Genomic DNA, 6,082 nt, shown 5'->3' on the forward strand with positions numbered 1-6,082 from the left:
GGTTCCCCCGAACGGAATCGGCCGAGCGCACCACCCACCCCTTCCCTCCCTACCAAGCGAGAACTAGGGTTCAAGACGCCGCTGCCGGCCCTCCGCTAGGCAACAAAAAATCCTAAAAAAATTACTAATGGCGCACCGCTAGGGGGTGCGCCATTGCTATCCAAAAAAAGATTACTAATGGCGCACCTCTAGGGGGTGCGCCATTGCTATAAAAAAGATTACTAATGGCGTACCGCCAGGAGGTGTGCCATTGCTATAAAAAAAATTACTAATGGCGCACCGCTAGGGGGTGCGCCATTGCTAACCCTTCCCCCCCACTAAAATCCCCAGTCCCCTTTCTATCTTCCCCAATCGATCACATCTCACCCACCCACTGCCCCGACCCGTACTGCGCCGCCGCCGCACCCGCGCCCCCGCCGCCTCCCCCGCACCCGACGACCCCCGCGCCCGCTCCACCGCCGGAGTCGCCGCCGGAGCACTAGGAGGAGGAGGCCCGCGTCCACCAGGAGGAGGAGGCCCGCCGGAGCACGCCTTCTTCCTCCGACCGACCCCATCTCGCCGTCGCCACCGCTGCTCCGGTCAGTCCTCTGCTCCTTCTGATCCTTCCGACACACAGTCAGTCCCCTGCTCCTTCTCACCACCGTCCCTAACCCGTCGCCGGCGATAGAGGATCCGTCTCGCTGCCGTATGCCCGAGGCCGCAACGCCTCGGTCAGCGCCTTCTGTTTCGCCGAGCGGCTTCGCCTCCGACGTCCATCGCCCGTGCAACCTCGCCGCCGGCGAGCTTCTCCCGCCGACTACAGGACAAGTAGCTAACTGCCTCATGTTCTGCTCTGTGAACTGCTATGTGGTGCTGCTCATGGATGATGGTAGGAATTTATGCAAATATTCAGAGACACAAAATATTGAAGTTGCTGTAACAGATTACTTTCCCAAGTGAGAAAAATACATTCTATTCCACCTGTTTCATACTCGGTGATTGTTGCAGCCAAGAAATGCATAGCCGATGTTAAATGGTCCCAGAAATGACAGTACCCTAACAACTGTTCTGCTCATGATCTTATGTTTATTTCTTTGATGAAAGTTGGTTCTTTTCTTCCCAAGTCAGAAAAATTTTGCAGGTGCCATAGCCGTTACTCCCCGTTCAACTTCTACTAAAGTTCCATGTTGTGGCACGAAGCACTGAAGTTCACAGAAAATCTTTTACATTTCTAGTGGTTACCAAAAGCATAATATGACCAGGACAAACATAAACTTTGAGGCTGAAAGGAAATCAAGTAATGAACCACATAGGTATAGAAGGTAAACAAACTATGCTAGTTGAGAATGTACCTTAGGAGTCGATCAGAAGTGCGGCTTCCCAATATTTCCTGAAAAAACCCATGTTGGCTAGGATAATTTTCTAAGCTCCTGTATAACTGAATTAGATACTTGATTCCTGAATCTTCCTAGCAATAAATCAACCTACAATCTGCAACCGTAAAAAGATCTAAAAGCAAAGAACTATGACTAACTTAACAATTGCGAAAGAATAACAACAGATAAACTAGAATTGGGAAATGGGATCAATCTCAAGATAACAGTAGCGAGGCTGATGTGGAAGTAGTGGAGATGCATATAATTTGCTAGATCATGCGAGAATAATATCTGAATCAAGAATATATAACTCTTCGAAGCAAAAGAAATGGGAAAACAAAATTGTACAATCTTTTTTATGAAGATATGCCAAACTCCTCAACAGTTGGTTAGTCTCATTAGGGTAAAATAATAGGATACTTTGTTAAATTAGATGTCGTCAACATGTTGCTGATGAACTGCTGCTGTATCCTGTATGATGTATGTGATGCTGCTGATGCATGCTTTTTTATCAAGAGGCCAAACATTCATCTAGTTTTGCTATGAATTGCTGCTAATGTATGATGTTTTCCTATGAATTTGCTATGTGGTGCTGCTTATATATGCTAGAACTAATTTTGATATGGATGTGCTGATTGTGTCAAGTAGTAGTACAAGGTTGTTGCCAATTTTCTTCAGATCAAGTAATGTTGTTCTGACGTGAGTAGTTGAAACTGTTTGAAGATGTAGTTGCTTCACCTGCTAACTTGCTTACGATTCTGCACTGTGCCGTTTAAGAGTTTTTAGATGAACGTCTATAGTGCCTTTTCTTCTCTGCTAACTTCGTTCTGGAGTTGTTGTTGGCCGATAACAACATGTTTGAAGTACAATTGTTACCAATGTGGGCTTGTGGAATCCCATGACAAAAGTCTTGAGTTGGATTCAGTCATAGGATTTTGTGCTATTGCACATTTCCACCGGTACTTGGTCATTGCTGGTATCTCTTAACTATTAACAAATGGCCAAATTGCAGCAATTTGCTTTTATTACCTTATTTACACCAAGTTTTAGTTAAACAATGATACTTGAATAATTTTGTGCTACTTCTGTTATGGTTTTGTGGATAGTATTTGACCTTATGGTAACTAGTTGGTGTCAGGTTTTGGGGTTTTGATTATTGGTATGAAGTACTGACAGAGGATCTTATTCACACCAAGTTTTAGTTAAACAATGGTACTTGAATGATTTTGTGCTACTTCTGCTGTGGTTTGGTGGACAATATTTGAACTTAATGGTAACTAGTTGGTTATGAAAGCATGATACTGCTATAACTTTAGTAGTAAGCAGAATAGATCGTGCTGCAGTAGCTCTAGGCAGAGCATGTCATGTTACTACCATAGATCGTGCTGTATTGCTCAATTAGACAATTAGTGTTTATGAATAAGAATAATAAACCTACTGCTGCTGCTGTTATGCCTGTATCCACTGTTGCTGCTGCTGTACTTGTGATGATGTTGTACTTGTGATGATGCTACTTATGATCTTCTAAAATGACCCATTGGCTACTTCATTACGCGGGGATAATGATTTTGCAGGTACCCCGAGAGGCCCTTGAGTTTGCTGGAATGTCGATTAACTTTCGTTCCGGCAAATTCGGGTACTCCATATGTCCTATTTTTAGCAAAGGTCATGCTGAAATTTTCCATGAATTTTAGCATGACTTTGCTAAAAATAGGACATATGGGGTACTTGCGACTAATGCATGTGCCGGGGTATCTTAGTACTTAATTAAGTAGGATCAACTGCCCCTTTATTCTTGCTGCATTAAACCCTAGGTGGCAATAGAGCCAAGTGATTAGGCCCAACTTAGAATTCTCCTTCCCTTTTCTTGACAGGGTATATTATTAGAAGATACCCATATATATCAGTCAACCTAGGGTGCCTCGGCATCGATAAACCCTAAGTGATAAAAGCTTAGCTTTTAGGATGCCTCAGTGTTGACAAACCCTAAATGAGGAGACAAGAAGAAGGGGGTTAGGAAGGGACTTGGACCTTAGTAACAACACACTAACAGGTTGCATCCCAAAACACCTAGGCAATATCACAAACATCTCTCAATTGTTCCTTGACAATAACCAACTTTTTGGTGACATTCCTCAAGAATTAGGTTGTTTGGTCAACTTAGAGATCTTGTTCCTTGACAATAACCAACTTTTTGACCAAACTTTTTTCCTATTTAGAGCGAAACATGGCCCACAACAATGAGGCCGGCGGTTCGGGCAAGCAATTCTAGGAGCTGTCCCAGGAGATGGAGGAAGAACCTCATCGCTATGAGGACGCCACGGAAGACACCGATCCTGACTACACAACCCCTAGTGGCATCGGGGATGACACCAGTGATGGTGCCGCCGAGGATGGCACCACTGATGATGGCAGCGCACGCACAGATGGCAGCCAACCGAAGAGACAACGGAAGGACCGGCGCCCGAACGTGCTCGGCACCGTCAAGGAGGAATTTACTGAAGTGTCCTCCGAGGGGCATCCAACGGCGCCCAAAGATTTAGTCGAGGGGTACACGGTTCAGCTCGGGTGCATTCTCCGGAGCACCATCTCGATCAACACCGAGAACCTAAGGCATCCTGACCGAGGGAATTTGCGCAGCCTCCTCTTCACGAAGCTGCACGAACGATACAAGTTCCCCGGTGACGTCGCAAACACACGCCTCTCAAGGAATAAAGTGAATAGTGCCGCCCTCATGAAGATGAGCACGGCCCTGTCTAGTTGGAGAAGCGCGGTGAAGAGAATGATTGACAAAGGTGATAGTTATGAGAAGATCAAGGAGAAAAATCCTTCGATCAGCGAAGATGACTACAAGGAGTTCAAGATCAAGTGCGAGAGCAGCGCAACCGTGGAATCAAGTCAATGGGGGAAAGATATGCGGGACTTGAACTTAGGGGTCCACCAACTCGGTCCCGGTAGTTACAGAGTGGCGGAACCTATATGGGACAAGGAGGATGCGGAGCGTGCCGAGCAAGGCCTACCGCCCCTCTTCGAGAAATACTATGACAAGCAGACCAGGAACTATGTCAGGGCCCGGTACAAGGAGGACCCGGTAACAAAGGAGCTTACCACGGATGCGAAGACCAAGGAGCTTGAGCATGTTCTGGTAAGGAATACACCCCTGCATAATTAGCTCCATATGGTTGCATTCTAATTAATCAAACCAAATTTCTAAATGGTTCACATTCATTCTGCAGGACACTGAAAGCAGTAGCGCGGGGTCGTCTCAGAGCTCCCCTTGGGACAACACTTTAAATAGGGCGTTGAACGTAATGAAAAACAAGGATAAGTTCAGTAAGCCGTCGTCAGCTGGTTGTGTGGCCGGCGAAGGCTTGTCCACGAAATGGTCGTCATACTATAACGCTGGTGGGCGAAAGGAGAGAAAGACCAGCTCGGAAAGCCAGTCGCGCGAGGTTCAAGAACTCAAGGCACAAGTGGCGCGGATTCCGGAGATGGTCCAAGAGCAAGTGCAACACCAACTGGGAACGACGCTCACCGCCATTGTGCCTACCTTGACTGAGGGGCTGCAGGCGTGGATTGCGGGCGGCCAATAGGGGCCGCCCCCCAGTTCCCAGCTTCCCGGCCAGCAACTCGCACAACGCGCATGCGGTGCCATTGGTGTCTCCAGCGGAGGCGGTATTGGTGTCTTCGGCGCCGGCGCGGGCATTGGAGCTTAATGCACCCGGGTGTGCGAAGAATATGCCGGCCGGCACCTCGGCAGCAAGCGGCCCCTCTGTCACTTGCACGCCCGCTGTTGGCGGTGCCTCGACATTAGCCGACCTCGACGCCATCACGGTAACTAAGCCTCTCGGCCGATGACTTCATCTCCCTGCCTTTGACTGGGCATCCCTGACGCCCTACATGTTTTTGCAGGGCGTCGGCGCCGACGTTCCATGACTCTCCTACACTTCGTGGGCGGCGAGTTGATCGATGTCGCCAAGGGCAGAATCGTTCAACCGGGCAACCCCGTGTTCCACGGTAATCCGATGCCACCGACCGTGTATAGGGTTGAACTGGTTCGGGTGCTGCCAGGCTACGACGACTTGTTACCTCCGTTTCGACCCACTGGGGCTGACGAAGATGATGTGATGACCCTCAGCGCCTGCGTAAGCTGGCCCCTGCTTTGGCCGAAGAGCCAGATTCCTTTGGGGGCGGGGGACACCACCCCACAGACAACACCGCCAGTCGTGCCGGCGCCAAGCCATGGCAAGACTGCCACAATGCTACCAGACATGCCGGACATGCATATGGAACAGGATCCGGACATGCATATGGCACAGGATCCGGACGACGACGGTACATTTACCAACGTCGATAAGTACTTTGCCAAACATGGGTGCGGTGACGATTTCTTGGGGCCTCCTTCTCAAGAACCCAACCCTGCAAAAGACGACCGCTATCTAGCTGGTACCGCGGAGAAACCCAATTGCAATAGGCGTCGTCTGGCGTTCAGTTCTTAGGAGACGCCTCCAGCTACCGCCTTCACCGAGCCTCAGATAGCCGAGGTGCGAAATATTATCAGCCCCAACACACTCAAGAAGGTGGTCTCTGAGCAGAACTCGATCCCATTAAGCAGCAGAAGAAGAAGGGACGGAAATGAAAGAATAACAAGGGCGGTGCAAGCCAGCCGGCACCAAGTACGATCTGTGCTCAGGACGGGCCACCTTCACCTAAGGATATCTCGAGGA

Source organism: Triticum aestivum, chromosome 2B (genome assembly GCF_018294505.1).
Source record: "Triticum aestivum cultivar Chinese Spring chromosome 2B, IWGSC CS RefSeq v2.1, whole genome shotgun sequence".
NCBI classification, from domain to species: Eukaryota; Viridiplantae; Streptophyta; class Magnoliopsida; order Poales; family Poaceae; genus Triticum; species Triticum aestivum.